Source organism: Octopus bimaculoides, chromosome 1, assembly GCF_001194135.2.
Source record: "Octopus bimaculoides isolate UCB-OBI-ISO-001 chromosome 1, ASM119413v2, whole genome shotgun sequence".
Lineage (NCBI taxonomy): Eukaryota > Metazoa > Mollusca > Cephalopoda > Octopoda > Octopodidae > Octopus > Octopus bimaculoides.
In genome coordinates this window covers 40,488,606-40,499,608 of record NC_068981.1, presented here as the reverse complement: position 1 = coordinate 40,499,608, position 11,003 = coordinate 40,488,606, and the positions used below count along the sequence as shown (strand labels likewise).

General features: G+C 31.1%; 1 protein-coding gene across 3 annotated transcripts in view; it reads right to left on the bottom strand.

Moving 5' to 3' along the window:
* The window catches only part of LOC106871151 (solute carrier family 12 member 4), a 187,968-nt gene that overhangs the window by 106,850 nt on the left and 70,115 nt on the right, over window positions 1–11,003 (bottom strand). The window lies entirely within an intron of this gene.

The window sequence follows — 11,003 nt, the reverse complement described above, 5'->3', positions numbered from 1 at the left end:
GTAGATATATATATATATATATATATATATATATATATGAAACCATCATCATCATCGTGAAGTAACATCCATATGACATTCAATTACTGTTATATGTGTAAAAATATTCACCTTAAAAGACCCATTAGATTCAACATTGTAGCCTCTCTTGCTTCAGGGCATTTCTGTCCAATAATGTTCCTCCTTTTCAAATTGAATTTAGCAAAATAATTCATGAGAGAGAGGAAGAGAGAGAAAGAAAGAGTGGGGAGAAGAGTGAAATGAAATATCAGTTCATTTGGGTAAAATCTGAACACTGTGTCTTTCATTTACACCCATTTATATTCTCAGAAACCCCTCTGTCTTTTTGGACCATCATTAAAGGAGAGGCCCATTTACTCCCACAAGAAGAAATCTCTTCTAAAAAAGTTCATTAAAAAATTTTGTCAGCTCTGTTATGACTAATGACTTAATGTGTATTGTCAAGAGTCTTGCCTCAGAATAATGTAGCCTGATATTTCCTTTGAGAAGAATGTCAGCCTTAAAACCACTTAATCTTTTCAACAAATTGTCCTGGAACTTCAATTTAATGAATTAATATTGAACTATTAGCATACATCACATCCATACCAAGTAAGCCATGATGGTTTTATTTTTACTTTTAACAGCACTAACATTCACAACTTCTGTTCTATTATTAGTTTCCATTAATGCAGCAAACTTTCCCAAAATTCAACAAGTGATCCAGTAAAACGTTTTAGTTTGAGATCACAAGTGCATGCTTAGCTGTGTGTGTTAAGAAGTTTGATTCCCAAATACATGGTTTCAGATTTAGTTCTACTGCATGGCACCTTGGGCAAGTGCCTTCTACTACTGCCTCAGATAAACCAAAGTCTTGTGAGTGCAAAAAAGCCTGTTGTTTGTGTATATATACAAGGGGGTGCTGAAAAGTTCCTGGCTTTAAGGGTATCGTGAAGAGTCTGTTTTGAGGTCCACCCTTCTGAGTTCTTTTACAGGGCTTAGAAAAACTGAAGGATTGCTGCAATAAGTGTGTGAAAGGAACATGCTGAATAAAATCATGATTAACTGATCCTCCTGTTTTTTTTATTTTTGTTTTACCCAAAGCCAGGAACTTTTTAGCACCTCCTTGTATATATATATATATATATATATATATATAGATAGATAGATGTATATCGTTTATTTCTAGTGTTCTGTGAAACATGTCTGACCAAGGGGAAATATTGCCTGGCTTGGGAATAGGTGAGGTTTGACAATTGGAAAGGCAGCTAGCTGTAGAAAATCTGCCTTAATGAATTCTGGCTGATTCATGCAAGCATAGAAAAGTGGACATCAAAATGATGATGATAGTTACATTTCAATATTGGTTTATTCAAAATAGCTACTTGCTGCAAGTACCAACTTTTATCTTAACACTAACTTTAAATTTCACAATATCATTAGGATATTTAGACTAATTTCATAAACACTTGCTTGATATTTATTTTCAACAGCTTAAATTCCTTCTCATTGTAGACTTACATATTGCTTGAAAGTGATTCATTTTTCCACATTAAATAGAAATTTTAACAAATCCAGGACATTTCATATACACAAAAGCACTTTGTACTTTCACTCCACTTTTTTAAGCTGACTCAAGTCATCTCTGAGAATATATTTGAATTGGTGCAGACAGATTTCGATATATATAAGAATCTGACTTTACCTGTAATTATTAATTTCTTTTGGAAATTAATTCACAACATTATTATAAACTTTTAAAATTTCCAGTGTTTTTACCATTACATAAATTTTTTGTACTACCATCATTCAGCTGGTTTGCACAAGTAATTAAAAAAAAAAGACTATTATTCCTTATCCTCACTAGTGTTCATAAGTTTTTCCATTTCTGTGTAATAGCAAAGCATTTCAGCTTAGCCTTCTTGAAATCTGGGTCAATGAGTGGAAACTGATTGTCATTAAATGATAACCCCATTGTGTCATACTGGGCTTGTCCCAACTTAAACTGTAGTCACATATGATCCATTATGTCTAGAAACTTTAGTCAATTGAATAGCTAGTTCCTAGACATCAAACTTATAGCCAACTTATAAACTTTTGGTAACATGCAAGTATATAACATGCAAAATAACAATATTATCTTAACTATGATATAAATATGAATGAAATTTCTTAATGAAACATCTGGGTTTGGCCTCCATGTAACTTACGTTACAAGTAGTAATGTTATATTTATGATTCATTTCCTATAAAAATAGAATTTATTAAGTGGTCTAGTTTCAACAATCAAAATATAGGACAGAGTGCTTGAAAGTACATTATAATCTGAACTGAAAGTGTCATAATAGTTAGAATTGAAATTCCTTCATAATATAGATGTTAGATATATGTAAATTTATAGGTTAAAATATAGAATACAAAAGGAAGCTAAACAATGTGTCTCTTTAAAATAAACCAGGTTTCAGTTTTGTTCTTTTATGTTTAAATATGGACATATATATCTGACAAAAAGAAAAAATGAAAATAGATATCAGTTTAAAAACATAAAATTCATAAATAAATAATAAAAAAAAGGAATAAAATTTTATAGTAGTTTCATAACCAGTAATTAGATGCTGAATGTTTTTAGATTATATTTTATTAAACCATTTGGTCAATTACCTCACTTTAAACATACATTATAATTAACATTTATATTAGAAAAAAAAACCCACCCAGAAATATATATACACCAATTATTTTAGTAAATGCTTATATATATATATATACACAATATATATATTTTCTTTCATTGAGCTGTGCAGTGGTTTCAAATTGTGAGTGTTCATATCCTTTGTGGATGCAAGATAGCATTTCAGCAGGTATGACAGAGAGGGGAAAGAATATACATATTTCAATCACTTTTAAGAATAAAATTATTAACAAACTCTTAAAAAGAACTTTATTCTGTTAAACATATCACATGCCATGGGCTTCATTATTTTACATATGTTGATTTATCCCTTATGAGATTATAACCAAGAGTTGTTTTCTTATTCCATATACAATGAAATATTCATATGAATCTGAATTTAGTTCTCTTGTGCCAACCAAAACAAAATCTAGGAATTTGTCTGAATTCCCAAGCAGACCTAAGAATCTCAAGAAGGAAGTTTCAAGTCTTGATATAATGAGAAGCAGGAACTAAAGAAATCATTGTTTACAATTGTGATTGATTTCAGTTCACAGGAATTTTTCTACTGACCCAATTTACATTTGCATTTTATTCATCAAGTCAAAAGCTTAGGTTTTGAGTTAAATTCATTTACTCACAGTACTGTATGTGGTTCCATTAATAAAACAGAGATAAACAGATATTCGGAAGTTGGACTTTTCCTTCTTCAAATAATTACATTTTTAGGGGAAGCGAAAAGTAATTAAACATTCCAAAGAAGTGTGGAGCATCGAAATGGTTGGGAACTAAAGGATTAGAGGGATTCTTTCATAGTTGTATCAATAATTGACCATTACTCCACTTAACCAAAGCATTTCATCTTGGACATTTGTCTTACAGGCCAATTACTTTAACATGTAAGGCAAATGTCCAAGATGAAATGCTTTAGTTAAGTGGAGTAATGAAACTACCATTTAATAACAACAAGACAAAATAATAATAATGATAATAATAATAATGCCATTAGTATTTTTTTCTAACCAACTGAACCAAAGTATTGTTACCTATTTGTCTCTATGTGGCTCATGTTTTTTTGTAGCAATATATGCTGAAGTAGGTTAAAATCTTAATGCTAAAGTTATGATATATTAAAAACAACATTTAGAAATAATGGTTTAAATAAGAAAATGCATTTTTTAAAATTAATTTATTAAAAGCAAAGATTGAATTTACAATCAGTATGAATCTGAAAGGATTTATCTAACTTTTTGAATAGCATCTTCTCTGGTTTTAGTATTGATAAGCTTGTAGTAATTAGCAACATGCTGTACCTCACATGTACTGATTGATTTGAATTTATCATCAACTCCTCAACTGAAATGATATTTTGAATCAAAGAATTTTTAGATTTTCATTTCCATTAAAATTCTTGAAAAGGTAAGTAAAATAAAAGGATTCAGAAGTTTTTCTGCATAATTTCTTATAACTTTTATCCTTAATATTCTTCAATAAATGTCTTTAGTTAAGTGAGCCACAATATATGAGTTTTTATCAATAAATATTTTCTCGAGTTACTACCAGATTAGTATTGATGAAATTTCACTAAAACTATGACTAGAGTCTTCAAAAAGTAAAGAAAATATTAAACAATATAAAGATATTCTGACTTTTATAATGTTAATAAAAATGGACAAGTCTCAAAGACATTTTTAGAATAATATTGAAAATTTAAAGGAAGCTAAAAAAAACTTGTATATAAGCTAACTTAAGTTTTGGTAGTGATAGTAAGACATTCAAGGAAATATGTTTACCGTACTGAGTGAAAATTTTTACATTGCTGTATCAAGAACAAAAATTCTGCTGGTGTTATTGATGTTAACTTTTGAATATAAATATATTCAATACAAACATCTTTCATATGTTTATACTTAATATATCAAGTAATTTTCTTGAAACACTCTCTATCATTTCCCTCGAGCTATGAGAGTATTATGAAAAGTAATATGCTTATATCAAAGCTGAAACTTAAAACAAAATCTTAAATTAAAATTTTTAATCCTCTTGAACCAAAGGGGTAAACCAAAAAAATAACAACAAAAATCAAACAAAACAAAAGAAACAGGAAATTGAGTTGTTAAACATTCTGAAATAAAGAATAAAATTAATTTTATTGTTTTTTTTTTTAATTTTAACTAAGGGTAGCTTCTAATTCCAATTCTTAATGAATTTGTAACAAATCAAAATCCTGAAAAACAACATTAAAAGGAAACTAATCAAACTATTTGTTTTTGATAAAAATATATATTGAATATCTGTTAAAGATATTTTCAATTAAAATAGAGAGTGTTTAATCTTTGTTAAAACTGACAGAAAGCCTATTCTGAATTTCTGTTTTAAGAGAAGGAATGTGTAGAAAATTTAGAAAAAAAAAAGTAAAGGAAAATAATAAAGCAAAAATATAACAGATGATGATTCATTCTTTGATATTAACTATATAGAACAAGTGTGAAGGCATAATTTTAGAATATTTCTGACTTCTAATTTGAAACAGAAAAATTTTCAACATATGAGGAAATAGTTAACAAAAAATTATTGTCTAATGTAAGTAATGGCCAATTACATTAACCTGTAAGGCAAATATCCAAGATGAAATGCTTTAGTTAAGCGGAGTAATGAAACAGTACCATTTAATAACAACAAGACAAAATAATAATAATAATAATAATAATAATAATAATAATAATAATAATAATAATAATAATAAGGATAATAATAATAATAATGATGATAATAATAACTGAAATATATAATATTTTTATTGTTCGTTTTAGAATAGTAACTGATATTTAAAACTTTCAAATTTTAAATAAGTATTGAAAAAGTTAAAATCAATTCCATCTTACCAGACAAAGAAGGTGATCGATGGTTAATGGAACTTTAAGATATCAATCAGTCCAGAACACTTACCTGAAAAATGAGAAAGAAAAAATGTGTAGGTTAAGAATTCTGTTTTTGTTTTTTCCTTTTATTAAATAAATAAATAAGACAAAATATTCAGTTTAAATCAAAAACATTTTACTCCATTCACCAAGAAGCCATACTTACACAATGGTATTTAATGATGTTTTTTTTTTCACTGGCTCTACTTGGGAAATATTCTTGAATATAAACCCACTACATGAGCTAAGCCCACACTCCCATTTCAATTCTCAGTTCCAGCTGTGGACATAACAGTATGGTTAAAGATTTTGCTTTGCAATAACATGTTTTGAGGTTCAATCTCACTGCATGACACTTTAGGCAAATACCTTCCACCATAACCTTGTGTTAACAAAAGTTTTATTAAAATTTGGTTGGCATAAACTGGAGAGGCCATATTGAAGGTAACCCATAGTGCCCTTTCTCTATGGGGTATCCATAGTCTCCTTACTCTAATGAAGTAAGTGTTTCATGAACCCATATTCATCATCATCATCATTTAATGTCCACTTTCCATGGTGGTATGGGTTAGATGGCTTGACTGGAACAGGTAAGCTGAAGAGCTGCACCAGGTTCCTGTCTGATTTGGCAGGGTTTCTATGGCTGGATACCCTTCCTAACACCAACCACTCTGAGAGTGTAATGGGTGTTTTTTACGTACCACTAGCATGGGTGCCATAGTCATGACTATGGTTTCACTTGGCTTGTTGAGTCTTCTCAAGCACAGCATATTGCCATGGTCACCTGTCATCATCTCCATGAAGCTCAACATTTGAAGATCATGCTTCACCATCTTGTCTCTTGCCTCTCTGAGGCACAAGATTTGAAGGTATACATCAATGTTACAGTATGTCATAAGACTAGGACATACCATGGACATCTAAATGGAACTGTTGTTAAATAATGAATTACAACAACAATTAGCATATTCATGCTTGAACCTCTGTTGGAGTATATTAAGAATATGTATATGATGATGATCATCATCGTTTAACGTCCGTGTTCAATGCTGGCATGGGTTGGACGGTTTGACTGGGGACTGGCAAGCCAGGAGGCTGCACAGGCTCCAGTCTGATCTGGCAATGTTTCTACAGCTGGATGTCCTTCCTAATGCCAACTACTCCGAGAGTGTAATGGGTGCTTTTTACGTGCCACCGGCAAGGGAGCCAGGCAGGCAGCACTGGCATCAGCCACATTCGGATGGTGCTTTTTATGTGTTTCTTTTTATGTTTTTTGATTTATTATTAGTGTTGCTTAATATGTTTTCCTAAAATTGCTATTTCTTTTCAGATATCATAAGAAAAAGGTAATTAAAATTCATTAAAATGACAGATCTATCAGACTTTCAAAGAAGTCAAATTGTTGATGCTCGTGTGACAAACGAAAACAGCTGAAATATTTGTTGTTTCAAGAAGTACTGTCTTGAAAGTAATGACAGCCTTTGAGAAAGAAGGAGAAACCCTCTCGTCAAAACAAAACTCCAGAAGAAAACCAAAACCTTCAAATAGGGACTGTTGGACTCTTACGCAAATTGTTAGAAAGGATCACAAAAGTACAGCTCACAAAATTACTGCAGAGCTTAATGACTACCTTGAGAACCCAGTTTCCACAAAAACTGTTCACCAGGAGCTGTGCAAAGCTGGATTTCATGGGAGGGCTGCAATCAGAAAACCACTACTTTCAAAAACAAACGTTGCAAAGCATTTAGAGTGGAGTAAAAACCTATGGAATTGGTCCCATATCAGTGGAAGAATGTTATTTTCTCAGATGAGTCATCCTTTACTCTGTTTCAGACCACTGGTCGAGTATACGTGTGGAGACAGCCAAAAGAAGCATTTGACCCAGACTGCCTTCTTCCAACTGTTAAACATGAAGGAGGATCTGTGATGATCTGGGAGGTTATATCTTGGAAATTCGCCAGCCCAATGGTCTTCCTTCATGGCAGAATTAAAAGTAAAGACTATTTAAGCATTTTATCTGATCAAATTCATCCTATGGTTATGGAACTGTTTTCAGAGGGAAGTGCAATCTTTCAGGATGATAATGCACCAATTCACACAGCTAAAGTTGTTACTGAATGGCATGAGGAACATTCTAGTGAAGTTGAGCATCTTATCTGGCCACCATAGTCCCCAGATCTCAATATTATTGAATATTTATGGTGCATTTTAGAAAAACAAGTAAGGAGTCGATATCCTCCACTATCATCACTACAAAAACTGGTGTGCGTGTGTATGTATGTGTTTACACACACATATATATATATATATATATATCTATATATATATATATATATATGAACACACATACAAACATCATAATAATCATAATCATTTTTCCACCAGAAGATAAATGTGAGGCTTGGAAAGAAATAGAAGCAATGTTGGGAAAGAAAAGGTATATTACTGTTGAATTAGATGTTTACTGTTATTTAGTTTTGTCAGGGGTGAGAATTTATAGAGATGCAACAGCATAAGACAAAATGCTTTGCAGTATTTGTTTTGGTTCTTTAAGTTCCAAGTTCAAATCCTGCTGAGGTCACCTGGGATTGATATAATTTGATAACCCTTTCCTCTAAATTTCTGGCCCTGTACTTAAATTAGAAATAATTATTTAGTTTCATTACTTTATATTTTGGATTCAAATCATGTCAGCATTAACTTTGTTTCTGATCACTCTGGCATTGTTAAAATAAGTAACAAGCACATAGTGAGATCAATAAAGTTAACTATATACCTCTTCCTTAGAAATTTGCAAGCTTGCACCGTAATGAGAAATCAATAATAATCTAATAAGTAGTAGGATGAGGAGAGAGAGAAAAAGAGAGCAGGTGAGGGAAATGTTTCTATTCTAAGACAGTGTTGTAAAATCTGGTTGAGTTCTTTAGGATGTTGGCACACTGGCTTGAGAGTCAGTGATTATATTCCATCACTAGTACTATGACCAACATACTTAACTTCACGGTCTCACTTAACCTGACTGTAAGTATGTATCATGAAGTATGTGGAGCTTATATTAAAAGCAAAGAAGATTTAGATAATTAGCAAAGGCCTTGTGAATTAAAGTATCTATCCTTTCATTAACATATTTCTATTGAAATATACCAACTTTGTCTCAATGAATTTTAAAAATAATGAACAATTTACTCAAGAACTGTCATTTATTAAATTGGTGTTTGGAATATAAATTAACCTGAAATTTTGGTGGAAAATTTTAACTTAGATTATTTTAAAACCAGAAATTTGTATCATAAAAGTAAGGGTGGCTTCAGACAGGTTGGTATCAAAAGGGTTAAATCTAAGCAAAAACAAATGACATTCATGTTACTGAAATCTTTCTTTGAAATCATGTAGGTGTTTTACCAACATGATTAAAAGAAATCATCTTCAAATTAACAACTGAAATTTTACTTTAGCTATAAAAAAAACACAGAAAAAAAAAAGCTGTAATATTCTATCTTTATCATCACCTGAAGCCAAATACCTCTTAGATCATCCCCTATCATCTCAAGGATGGTAAGACACAGTAAATAATGTAGTTCTTGAAATACAAAAAAGGTAGTCTCACATATCACAGTCCTAGATTTACAAATCCATAGTTGTTAGGATGATTAGAAAAGTATTCGAGAGTTCTGATACATCCACTAAATAATAATAAACAATTGGTTGAAATATGTAACTCATCTCATTTTATCTTTGTATTCCAGTGGAATAAAAAAGAAAGTGAAATTTGCAGTTATGCAGAAGCCTTGAGGGAAATAACCAATATTATTGCCAAAAAATGTGGCATAAACAAAAACAAAAACTCAGCCCTTGGTAACATGGCAGTGATAATAATAATAATAATAATGATAATAAATTATCTAACTAAAACAATAAATAATCTGTGATAAAGTGGCAAATGAAAAGAAAGAAATTCAGCTGTAAAAACACATTTTCCTAATATATTTAAATGCTTAGATTTACCAACCTATCCAACCAGTATAAGTAAAATGGCCAAAAAATACTAAAAACAAACGAAAATAAAACCCCAAATATGTTGAAGAGCATAAACTATATGCTGCATAAGAAAACATCGACAATTTTACTCTTCCAGCTCAAAAGCCTTTATACTTGAGTTGCATGTTTGTAGATCTTAGTTGTTTGTTTCCTCAGGGAATAGCATACCATAAGATGTTAGCAATGATTGTGGGAGATATTTCCAACTCAGAACAGTAAACAATCAAACTTAACAAAATAAACACAGATTGCTTACAACCACCACAAGGTTATATTTTTAGGGAAAAGGAAAATGAGATTGTTTGATGTTCTTAACTTTCTCAAGGGTATTAGTGATATAAGTAAAATAAAATATCCACAACTGGGAATCAAACTGGCTTAAAACTCAGATTAATTGAAGCATAACCATATTCTATGACAGTTGGTGGAAAGAAAATAATGCATCCATATTTGTACATTCTACAAGATTCTATGTGATTGACTAAATTTATAGACTCATCTAAACAAAACAAGTGTTGAATATGTTTCAAAAGTACATTATGTATGTTTACAGATGAGACTGAAAGTAGGATGTTGTAGATTTTGTTTGAAAAAAAATCATTTTTCAGACATGTGTTAAAAACACAACATATATCACAGCAGTGATTCATAAGACTGCCAGACATGTTTTGATGGTATCTATACATTAAGTACCACACATAGATGGCTATTTTAATTTAATGCCATTTCAATACATATAGTGAATACACACACATACACAAGTATCATTTAATATACACAAATTTTAAAATCAGCACATTCTTTTTAGATCCAAATATTCCACTGCTCTACCTAATTCCAGATCCAAAATTTTTAGCAAATGCTAGCACATGGACAAATTTCTTGTCATAACAGAAGAGTTCACGACTGGCTACCTATGGGGACTCCTGCATACTGATGAGCTGGTTTCTTTTACTCAGATCTGTAGAAGACTAAGGGGAAGAATTCCTGACATAGAAGCAAATATTAGAATCAAGAGGCCTCAAAATAAACTTAGCAAAGACTAAAAGAAGACAAAACTCTGGTATTATCATGATATGCAAAACAGGAGTGTCCTTTTATACTTTTACTTGTTTCAGTCATTTGACTGTGGCCATGCTGGAGCACCGCCTTTAATCGAACAAACTGACCCCAAGACTTATTCTTTGTTAGCCTAGTACTTATTTGATCAGTTTCTTTTGCTGAACCGCTAATTTCTGGGGATGTAAACACACCAACATCAGTTGTCAAGCGATGGTGGCGGGGACAAATGGACACGCAAACATATACATATATACATATACATACATACATACATACATACATACATACATACATACATACATACATACATA